Here is a 12346-nt window from a genome sequence, read left to right on the forward strand (position 1 = left end):
TAAAACTAGGCCTCTGTTCCTACGTTTCCATCCCAGTCACGTCATAAAAAACGTGCGATCCCAACATTTGTCACGAGACTTTTTTGTAAACAATGCTATAGTGACCGGCGATCATTTGAGAGGTCTTTTCAAACTCCAGTTATGAAGCCGGTGAGGAAACTAACCAGAAAAGTAGTTTACCCTACAAATTTGGAGAAAACGAATGTAGCAAGAGCCAAAATTGTATTTTCCCCTGAAACAATCGCTGGTTTGAAGAGTATGGAGGTGGTTTGTCCCGAGAGCATTAAAGACAGGAACAGTTTAAAAGAAACAATTTCTTTCATGGAGCATTTTATGAAGTGGTTCGATGCCCATGATGTCTGCAACACCTCGTATGGGAAATATTCCAGGAATGAGAACAAACTGGCATTTTTCAGCATTGAAGATGAACGCCTCAGTTGGTTAATAAATGATTTCCTGTCATATATCAAGAACATTCAAATGCATCCAGAGAAAGAGAAAAGATTCACGAGGGAAACGTATCAGGCGTTGGTCTTGACTACCCAATCCACTGTGGTCTGCGTAAAATACCTCATAAGTATAAATTTCCATTATGTCTTGACGAGGAATCTAACAAGTGATGATATCGAGCTTTTCTATAGACACATTTGACGCAAGGTCATGCCTTAAAGCAATCGAAACAACGCTCCATACAGGAATTATTGCGGCATCAAAACATGGCAATGTTGAGCTGAGGGATGAAAATAAGATCCGCAATGTACGAACCAGTTTACCACAACCAAGAATGTGCCGGATGGATGAAAGGTATAGAAGGAATGAAAGTCGCGATGATGTGCAAATTCCGCAGCTTCCTGAACACGTAATGTCTATCAGTGCAAAACCCTTGCAAGGTAAATTACATCAGATCTGTGTGAACAATACTTTTTTATTTATGTGTTCGCTAGTACATAAATATGATTAATTTGTTTCAGATTCAACAGCTACAATACCTGGTATTTCTCTAGCTATGGTAGCAGGATACTTAGTGCGTGTGGCAGAAGAACAAACAGACTGTGAAGGCTGTTTGGAACATAACACTTCTCCAGCTAGTGAAAGTCCAACATTGTGTCTTATTCGCTTTCAAGATCGAGGAGCCCTCAGATACCCGAAATCATCGTTTGTGGCTCTTCTGCAGCGCATGACGGAATTTGTTACCTCTGCTGTGCAGTATTTACCCCGTCGACAGTTACTAAAAATGTGTACGTTTTTTCTGAAAACCGGGTTCATCAGTGAAATTAAGTGTAGAGAGTGTAAAGACGACAAACTACCTCTTTTTCTACTCCAAAAATTTCTGAGACCTCTATTAGACAACATTGCTTCGAGCCACTCAAGTAGAAGTGAGAAAGTTTTGAAACTCGATAAGAAGCCCCTGAGTAGGAAAGTTTTAAAACTGTAGACACCTACAATATTCAGCTCTCTTTATTTAGGATATAATTTACTTATAGACATACACGGCCATGCGAACACAAGGGGCAACAGCGCGATCCTAGTGGCTGAACGGTGAACTAAGGTGGCACCCGTTTTCATTAGTGCATTTCAAGGCCTTGTATTATAGCGTAGGCAACGGTCTATATACACAGGTTTGGTCACACTCCCAGAATTCTTTGCATCAGCATCCATAATGGGACCAAAGGCCTTCACTGTGTGTTATACAGTGCAGTGAGATTTAGTTGTCATGGGTTATTGTATCACTCCAATTTGTAGAAGTCATTCATGTAAAGGGACTAAGTTATTTAGATTCCCGAAAGATAAGAACAGGAGGACAATATGGGTTCAAAATTGCCGACGTGATATGTGGCAGCCCAAAGAACATTCGCAGCTGTGTGAGGTTAGTATAACCTTTGCTAGATAAAAATAAATAATCACCAAGTTTAATTATATTAACTTTTGTGGTATAGTTGTTAGTGTGATTATCTGCCACCCGTGGAGACCCGGTTTCCATTCCCGGCTCTGCCACAAAATTTGAAAAGTGGTACGAGCGCTGCAACGAAGTCCATTCAGCCTCGGGAGGTCAACTGAGTATGAAAGGTGTTCGATTCCCACCTCAGCCATCCTCGGGCTGGTTTTCCACTTCTCCTCCTGGCAAATGCCGAGATGGTACGTAACTTAAGGCCACTGCTGCTTCCTTTCCTCTCCCTTCCAATCTTACCATCCCCCACAAGGCCTCTGTTCAGCATAGCAGGTGAGGTCGCCTGGGCGAGGTACAGGTCCTCCTCCCCAGTTTTATCCACTGAAAGGCCTCTGTTCAGCAATACAGGTGAGGTCGCCTGGGCGAGGTACTGGCCCTCCTCCCCAGTTTTATCCCCTGACCCAAAGTGTCACTTTCGAGAATACTGGCTTTGAGGTGGGATTCCTCGCTGAGTCCGAGGGGAAAACCAACCCCAGACGGCAAACAGGTTAGGAGGAAAGAAAGTAAGTAATAATAAGGTAAAATTAGCATAACTTATTTATTATTATTATTATTGTTGTTGTTGTTATTATATAAAATGGTTATCACCGAGCAAGCGGCTGCGGATCTTGGGTTACGTAGTTATCAGTTTGCATTCGTGAGGTAGTGGGTTCGAACCACACTGTCGGCAGACATGAGGATGGCTCTGGGTGGTTTCCTTTTTTCACACCAGCCAAAATCTGGGGATGTATCTTAAAGCCACGGTCGTTTTCTTTCCACTCCTAGATCTTTCCTCTCCCATCGTCGCCGTAAGACCTATCTGTGTCAATGCGACGTAAAGCGAATTGTAATACAATGTATTACATTATGACAGTATACTCGTGTCGTCGTCCCGTGGCGGTGCGGATCCTTTTCTTTTTTTTTTTCAGGCACACCCGCAATATGTGTGAGCTGCATGTACCGTTTTGACCTCATACCATTGTTAAATTTCCGGCAGTAGTGGGAATCCATCCTGGGCTCCGAGGACGGCAGTTACACTACGAAGACTAATGTAAGCATTTTTCTGTTAATAGAAATGTAGCCTAAATTGCTGGCTTTAATATTTATTATAATAAGCCTAATGTTGTGTTAGGCCTTATCCTATATACACTTATTTAATTTTTACCGTTTACACTTCTTTGTTCATTATATTACTTTGTTCATGTTAAGATACCCTAAATTAGGCGTACTGGCTGAAAAATTGATGATAATTTTGTCATATAATCTGTTTTTTATGCCATTGCAACTGCTCAGAATATACGAAAACCGAGTGCAAAATATATACGGTAATTTGCACTATTTCACAATTCGCAGGTTATTGAAAAATTATGAATAACATGTAATTAAAGTCAAAAAACTAATTTTAACAGCTTTTTTGTTCTTAAATCAATTTTTAAATCCGAAACTGGCATGTGTCCTACACGGAAATCCTGTCCCAAAATGTCGGTTCCATATGTAACATGGCATAAATTTGAACAGACTAGGTGTCACTCCAAGATGCTTTCTTCCTTATACATGTTCTGTGTCAATGCGACGTAAAGCGAATTGTAATACAATGTATTACATTATGACAGTATACTCGTGTCGTCGTCCCGTGGCGGTGCGGATCCTTTTTTTTTTTTTTCAGGCACACCCGCAATATGAGCTGCATGTACCATTTTGACCTCATACCATTGTTCAATTTCCGGCAGTACTGGGAATCCATCCTGGGCTCCGAGGATGGCAGTTACACTACGAACATTCGTAACATCCGTGTCCGTGTCCTGACCTGTGTATATAGACCTATTTGTGTAAGGAACATGCATAAGTGTGAAAGCATCTTGGAGTGACACCTAGCCTGTTCAAATTTATGCCATAGGCTTTTATTTCTACCTTCATATCTTGAACGTAATGCTAAATATTCCGAGAGAAAGGTGGAAAATACCATTTGATACACCCAATAGTATTCTTTTTATTGTAGTTCATCTTCTGTCAAAGTTCCTAGCACTTTCTCTCTTTCTCTTTAATTTTCCCCTTTCTTCCTTCTTTTGAATCCCAAATAAATATCCGCAAGACAAGACAAGCCCTTTCTTCCTTTCAATTGTACTCTTTGATGTCATTTCCATCCGTCAGCTGGTTTGTAGTTTATTCCAAGGGAAGTGTAGGATAGTTGCTAGTGGCTGCTTATGTTGTGAAATTTTAGGTGGTATTTGTATCTTCTGAATTATTCGAAGATTATCTCATTCCTTAAAGACGACTTGTGTATGATAAACGAGAAAGTAATGGTCTTATGATTTTAGTCAGCACAGTCGGGAAAAGTTCAGGTTAGCGATTCCTGTTTTCTTTAGCTTAGTTTTTAATATTTAAAGATATGAGCTATTTTCCTGTACTGCAAGTGCGAGAATGACATTTTCTCTACAAGTCGTTTTATTATGACTATATGCTTGTCAGCTTGATATAGTACTGTATGCTAGCAAAGTTTGATTCGCAGTGTCTCCACAGGGACTTGCCACAAATATGGAAAGTTTTTCGACCAGTATTTGCTAACTTTTCAGTGTGTTCACTGACGGCAAATGTTTTGGTTACATAGTGGTATTTTTGCCTATCTGATATGAATATCGTACTGTTACATCAGTTCAATCGTGAGTTACACAATTGATAGCCGTAACGTTTAACTTTTGCTTGGACTTTGTCTTTCATACTGAATTCTCAGCTGTGCTTGCCATTTTTTATTCGAATGTGCCCATTCTTGTGTTGATTACGTGCGTTCCGTGTATGTCAAGACTCTGTTGTAAAGTAAATAACTAATTTGCATTGTGGTAATGGGAAAATTCTATATCATTAGTCCAGCCTTAACTTACAGAATGTATTGTATAACGTGTTAAGGAGTTTTAACTTGTGTGGAGTGGAAGCTGAAGTATTATCTGCGCACTTTTTAGTGATAGATTTACACCCTAGTGCTGAAGCGGTCGACTTTGGTTATCTTCGAGATTCGTATTGGCAACCTTTGAAACACAAACTAAGAATCGCTTATCATCGCTGTGCGCCATCTGGCGTACACTTTAAGTACTCGTACTGTTGTTGTTTACACAGCAAAGCCAAACTATAGAATTCATGCTAGGAACACGTTTCGCAACGGGAAATGTTATATAGTATTAAATATTGTGTGTGTGACACAGTTGTTTGTTTAAAATAATAAAGGTTTATAAAATTCATATTGATCGATCATATTATCGATTCAATTCAGATTTCATTTCCATTCAGTTGGCAGTAATAACGGAACCCTTCTTACTTCTCCAACGAGTACAAAAATCTATCACTAAAAAGTGCGCGGATAATACTGTGCTTACAAGTACGCTTTTGGTATGGTCGTTCATTTGTCACGAAGGTTGAGAAGTTACTTGTTGTGAATTTGTGATTATGAGTGGCATTTATCTTGTGTGTGTTGGACTCCTTGTCATTATTGCACTGATCAGGCTGATTTTTTTTCTTGTTTGTGTTACTTACACACAAGCAAAAGTGATTGGTTCTGTTGTATATATCCTTTGTCTTGTGTGGGCCAATATAAATTTCTGTCATTAGCTCCCCATAAATTTATTACCATTGTTGATTTGTTCCATTTTGAATGTCAAATCAGGTGGACTATTTTTGCTCATAACTCGGTCAAATAACACCATTCTTGTATTATTGATAGTTATTTATATTATTGTAACAATAATACTGTGTATGAAATAGGCCTATTCTTTCAGCAGCTTAGCTATCAAATTTGGAGGTCTGAGTGCTGAGATTGTTCCCGAAAAGAAATTTTTAATGTGCCAAGGTTGTGAAATAGATGTCATGTATTTATACTTCCTGACATGTGATGGGCTGAAAAAAATAGTCTTCAAGTACAAGCATGACTGAAAGAAATTGTGGAGAATTTCCTGGCTAGATAGTACACTAGCAGAAATGGAAAGTGTTGCAGTGTGAAGCACTTCTCATACATATGCCAAATTTTGTGGAGATGATCATCAAATGTGTATTAAATGATTGGAAGTTTGTTCCTTTCGGAAATGACCCATCCAAGATAATGGCCAATTTTAGTAAGACGTGTCACCACTTTGAGTACAAATAAGCTTTCGTATTTGTGATGGCACTGGATCAAAATTTTAGAATTTTATCTCTAACTTTCCGCCATGCCTGAAGCACATAGTATCTTTTCTCAAAGATTTGAGGCTGAAGGCTGGTATTACAAACACCCTCCCATGGCATCCCAAACATGCTGTATGGAAGACAAATCAGGTGAAACAAATGGAGTTGGCTATGCATTTTGTGCTATGTAGCTGTAAGCTTGTATTTAGGAGATTGTGGGTTCAAACCTCAGTCACCAGCCCTGAAGATGGTTTTCTGTGGTTTCCCATTGTTCACACGAGGTAAACGGTGGGGCTCTTACTTAGTTAATGCCATGGTTACTGCCTTCCCAGTCCTAGCCCATTCTGTCCCATTGTCACCATAAGGCTGTCCAAGTTTGTGCGATGCAAGGGGGTGGTGGGGAAAGTCGGTAGAGGCAGGCCAGTTTGGCATCTGTATATCCCTTACAGCTTCTCTGGTCTCATTCGCAGTGTGTGTTCCTGCAATATTGTGCTGGAACATGCCATTTTTTATGGTGGCCATAAAGGGTGTGACGAGAGCGTCTACCACTCTTTGCAAAAACTGGTGGACAGTCATAGTTTCCCGAACTAAAACCGAAACACATAGTGTCCACATTCTGGGAAGTCAGGGAAAAAATTTGGTCAGGAAATAGACAAAAAATCTGGAAAGTCAGGGAAATCTTCCCCAATGATGGTTTTGAGGGGATATTTTTAGGCTCTAGTCCAGGGCCTCTCAGAGTGCATGCGCCTGGTGCATGCACTGTGCACGGTGCTAAAGACAAGTTCGCTTGGTTGACCAGAGTGCAGACCCCCCCACTCCTCGATTTGGAGCAATAGCGCTTACTCTCTCTTTCCTCACGCATGTCTCGCTCGCTCCCCCTGTCTCCCTCTGCCACACTTGGTCTGTAGCGCTTCAAATCCAAGCTGAGTTGTGCCGAGTAGAGCAGAGCTTAGCCGAGTAGCCCAGAGGCGAAGCGTTGGTCCAAGCTGAGCCGAGCGGAACTGATGCACAGTGCACGGAGCTCTTGCGCCTCGATTTGCATGCGTGAGATTTTGGGCATTTGAGGGGCCCTGCTCTAGTGTGTTGAAACCCAGGCTATTGTGAAATTTCTTTTTCAGGTATTTTTCACAAGAAGTCCGTACCGGTCGAGTTGGCCGTGCGCGTAGAGGCGCGCGGCTGTAAGCTTGCATCCGGGAGATAGTAGGTTCGAATCCCACTATCGGCAGCCCTGAAGATGGTTTTCCGTGGTTTCCCATTTTCACACCAGGCAAATGCTGGGGCTGTACCTTAATTAAGGCCACGGCCGCTTCCTTCCAACTCCTAGGCCTTTCCCATCCCATCGTCGCCATAAGACCTATCTGTGTCGGTGCGACGTAAAGCCCCTAGAAAAAATAAAAAAAAATAAAAAAGAAGTCCGTAACAGTTCTACAATTTTTGTTGTGCCCTAGTGTAATTTCTTTCGACCATTTTTATGTTATTCTTTTTTAGTTCAGTTCTAGGATGCTTTTTTGAAACTCGTGACAGTGGCTAACAAGCAGTGTACATTTAACCCTCCAAGTGCTGATCGTTTCAGTCTTAAGTGCTGAGCATTCTTAATGCAGTGTGCAGATACATTTAAAAAGAATGATAAAAAATACAAATTGGTAACTACATATGACATATTATATATCAAGTTGTTCAGGAAGAATTGGAGAATAAGATAATTGTAGGTTGTTTTACTTACAAATATCCAGTAAAAGTATAATGGATGATTAGTCATAATTTTTTCTTTTTAAATCAAAAGGTATTCCAATTTTTGAGGTCGGTCACAGGCACTATTGTACGCACACTTTTTAGTGATAGATTTACACCCCAGTGCTGAATCGGTCGACCTGTTATCTTCAAGATTCCTATTGGCAACCTTTGAAACACAAACTAAGAATCGCTTGCGATAGCTGTGCGACATCTGGCGTACACTTTACGTACTCGTACTGTTGTTGTTTACACAGCAAAGCCAAACTATAGAATTCATGCTAGGAACAAGTTTCGCATCGAGAAATGTTATGTAATATATATTGTGTGTGACACAGTTGTTGGCGTAAGATAATAAAAGTTTAGAAAATTCATATCTATCGATCATATTATCGATTCAATTCAATTTCATTTCCATTCAGTTGGCAGTATTACCGCAACCGGCAGTGCTCCCTCCTTACTCCTCAAACCGGTACAAAAATCTATTTGCCAGGCTGAGTGGCTCAGACGGTTAAGGCGCTGGCCTTCTAACCCTAACTTGGCAGGCTCGATCCTGGCTCAGTCCGGTGGTATTTCAAGGTGCTCAAATACGACAGCCTTGTGTTGGTAGATTTACTGGCACGTAAAATAACTCCTGCGGGACTAAATTCTGGCACCTCGGCGTCTCCGAAGACCGTAAATGTAGTTAGTGGGACGTAAAACAAATAACATTAACATTATTATTATTATTATTATTATTATTATTAAAATTCTATCACTAAAAAGTGTGTGAATAATACATTATCTGAAATTAAATTCCAAGATATACAAAATGTGCCAAATTTCATTACAAGCACGACATATAATAACAAACTTTAATGAATTATAAAAAGGTCACAGGTAAAAAGACTCGGAGAGAGTCTGTTGTGGTGGGTCATTAGGTCTAGATGTGCCTGGTATGGTTAGCACGTTTGGGTTGTCTACATCACTACTTGACGCATCACTATAGTCGTGGTTATCTAAATTAGGGTCATATTCTTCCCCTCTTCCAGAAGGAAAGTCATCTAATGATAAATCATCAGAAAAATCATCTACATTACCAATGTAGTCTTCACTTTCATCACTCCCAAGCTCCTCAAATGCTTCTCTAATTGCACTTGAACCACTTAGTTCACTCATGTTTTTATTATAATGATCACTAAACTAAAATAAACCAATTAAAATAGAGTAAATCAGGCACACAGTTTTCACAAATTGGTTAGCAAACAATAATCTTCAAACGCTTGAAGCAGCTGGACATTTTGAGTAGACGTAAACAAAGACCAGTTCACAGGTGACAAAATCGCCACTTACTGCTTACCTTCCCCAACAAAAGACCAACTTGCACTGCCTACCAGATAGATAATTTCATTTCGCAACGAGAATATTCATAAAATCGATTGTTATACTGATTGTACGAATCGTCTCACTGCGAGATGATAGCACTTGAGCTGGGTTCTGAATCGTCTCACAGTGAGACGATAGCACTTGGAGGGTTAATAAACTTTCGCTAGCAGTAAAGTGTTTCCCGAACTGAGTGGTTGGTTGGACATATTGGTAAATGATGCAACTTCAGCATATTGTGAAGTGTGTTGTGAATCATTCAAACTTGGAAATATGGTAAACAAGCAGTCACTTCTCATGCTAAAGGACCTACTCATATAAAATACATGAAAGCTAAGTCTTCCCAGCCAACAGTATCTTTCTTTGCAAAGAATACCTCTACTTCATCTCCACTTGAAGATATGCAGCCAAGAGTTAGCACTACATCCACAGCTACAAAGGAATTAGTAGTGCCAGGAACATGTCAAAGGAGTTTAAAGACTTGCAGTGTGAATAAAGATATTATATCGGCTGAAGTCATGTGGGCTCCCCAGGTTGTCACTGGAAGGATGTTTCTCAACACTTGTGATGAAACTTCAGCAGCATTCAAAACAATGTTCTCAGACAGTAAAATTGCTCAAAACTCTACTATGGGTAAGACTAAGGCTACCTATGTTATAAATAATGGAATAGCCCCGTATTTTAAAGAAAGTCTGTGAAATGACTTAAAAGAGTGCTCTGAGTACGTTGTTTGCTTTGATGAATCATTAGCTCAAAAAACTTATTACCGCACTTAAATTGGTAAACACTCAACCTTTACCTCACTGTCAAAATTCACTCAGAGGGCACCAAAAGTTTACCATTTTGTAGCTTCTTTCTTAACATTTTATGTTTACCCCCCTCTCCGGCTGCTGTATCCCACAAACCTGGGTACTTTTTTTTCCCCTTCATTCTTTTGCCCCCCACTTGTAATTCCCAATCACTGCTACTGATGATGGAGAGTGCATAAATTCCAAATTCATATTTTTTTAGTTGTGCCGCTATTGCAGCCCACAACAGATATATTAATGTATCAGACTGGAAATATTTAATTACTAAAGACTAAAGCATAGGTTGAGGTATGCAAAGTTTGACACCAATTTGTCTGTTTAAGAGTCTGCTCAATTTTTTCTAGACAATGAATGTACTACTGTCAACTGGACCAGGACTAGATGTCACAACCTAGACCACAGGAGATAATGGGTAATCAAGAGTTCTGCTGAACAGTTCATCAAATACTTATACAAATACTTACCTTCCACTTAAAGATAATGTCTTAACTCTGCTATGCAATATCAAACAATGGTAATGTGAAGGAATATTCATTCATCTGCTTCCATAGACTGCATAATTACATATTATGAAATATGCCAACAGTACAGGAATTGTCACTTGATTCCTTAAAATTAACAATGATCTATGTCGGAGCCATCTACAGTTAAAGCCGGAAGGTATGCTTGGCAACGCTGTACCTACCTGTCAAGTGGAGGCCGTGAGAAAAGGGGGCGTGTAAGACTTTGAATTACTTCACCTGTGTTCACTACATTTAGACCATCACGGTAATTATGATAAATGCATACTCTTCGTAAAATGATACTAAGAAACACACACAAATCAGTAAATTAATTCACTGAAGTTAGAAATACACATTTTACGTTAAAAACAAAACTCTTTAAGAACAGTACTCACAAGCTCAATCACTTTGGAGCGTTGACAGCTTTCTCCGTTTAATGTTATTATCCTCACTGCTGATATAACTCTTGTTCTTCATCTGTTTTCTATAATTATTTAATATGACATGGGAAAACATAGACAATAAACAGTATCAGGCCGTTATTGCCGCGCCCACAATGACCATGTTCAAACCAGAACTATTGATTTTGATCTCTTCTTAAAGCAGCTCTGGATAGAGAGCAGAGAAATTCTTTGATTTTCACAATCCAGGTTGTCTTCCTTCTAGTCTTCAGATACCAACAAGGTAAATATTCCTGTCACTGTTACGCAAACGCATAACACAATCTGATGACACCACTAACCCACCTCTCTGAAGTTTGAACTCGGAGGTGATTGGAGGATGGGATCTCTGCAATGTCAATTGTTTATTCTCTCGATCAATTACTGTATTATGGAGAAATCAAATAGCTTTAACAAAAGCTTCTGCAGTTCCAGGACGTTTCTGTTGCTTTGTGCAATATTCTCATTGTGCGATACAATTCCGTAGTTGCATTCCACAGTTTTTCACGCCACCGACAGTTTCTTATTAAATAGCTCCTTTTCATCCAAATGTTTGGCCATGCAGTCAGGGGTGCCCTGCTGTGAGCTTGCATCCGGGAGATAGTGGGTTCGAATCTCGCTGTCGGCAGCCCTGAAGATGGTTCTCTGTGGTTTCCCATTTTCATACCAGGCAAATGCTGGCGCTGTACCTTAAGGCCATGGCTGCTTCCTTCCAACTCCTAGCCCTTTCCTATCCCATCATCACCATAAGACCTATCTGTGTCGATGCGACATAAAGCCACTAGCAAAAAAAAAGTTACCAGGTGATGGTAAAAGAAATGACATGTGTAGCTGTTGGTCTCAACTAAATGAATATTTATTAAATTATACAAGAGCCACTGCTAGTCGTGTTAGGTGTTGAATGTGTACGAAGAAATGTATTAAAAATTCTTGACAAACTCTTAGGCCAAAAACATGTTGGAGCCGTTCACCTCGCACCTGTAGCACAACATACTGAAGCATTTTCTCGCTATTTAATACATTGAGTAATAATATTTACTCAGACAGCAAAATATGAAACTGAAGCATATACAAAACAGAGTAATGGTGGAACTTTCTGGAGCTCAGTAATTTACAAATTAACGGAAAAGCTCGCACTAAATATCCCTGCTGAAGAATTTCTCCCACGTTAGAATATGAGAATTTGTTGAAACCATATGCTCCCAAACATTTGGGAAAATAATGGGACATGCATTAGGAAGAAGCTAATTAGTGTACTATCACAAATTGTATCCCCTGTTGAACAACGTGCGTCTGTGAAATGTTTTGTTCACACGACTGAATCCTTCCCAGGTTCCCCAGTTATCCCGTTTAAAGGAGAAATCCATTTTTGTTTTAATTACTCGTCTGAAGGAAATCTCAACGAGGTAACAAAACATTTTTTAT

At 39.8% G+C, this 12346-nt stretch overlaps 1 protein-coding gene across 5 annotated transcripts in view; it reads left to right on the plus strand.

Annotated features, from left to right (window-relative positions):
- The first annotated feature begins 4069 nt into the window (after nucleotides 1-4069).
- The window catches only part of AdipoR (adiponectin receptor), a 229473-nt gene continuing 221196 nt past the window's right edge, over nucleotides 4070-12346 (plus strand). The window contains exons 1-2 of one of the 5 annotated variants that reach the window (XM_067141149.2): nucleotides 4070-4269; nucleotides 10323-10390. The gene's annotated coding sequence lies outside the window, so the exon portion shown is untranslated. Of the gene's footprint in view, nucleotides 4270-4620; nucleotides 4765-10322; nucleotides 10391-12346 lie in introns of those variants that run through there. The other 4 variants (XM_068226238.1, XM_067141148.2, XM_067141150.2 and 1 more) reach the window with 4 other exon arrangements.

The sequence above is a fragment of the Anabrus simplex genome, chromosome 2 (genome assembly GCF_040414725.1).
Source record: "Anabrus simplex isolate iqAnaSimp1 chromosome 2, ASM4041472v1, whole genome shotgun sequence".
Taxonomy (NCBI): Eukaryota; Metazoa; Arthropoda; class Insecta; order Orthoptera; family Tettigoniidae; genus Anabrus; species Anabrus simplex.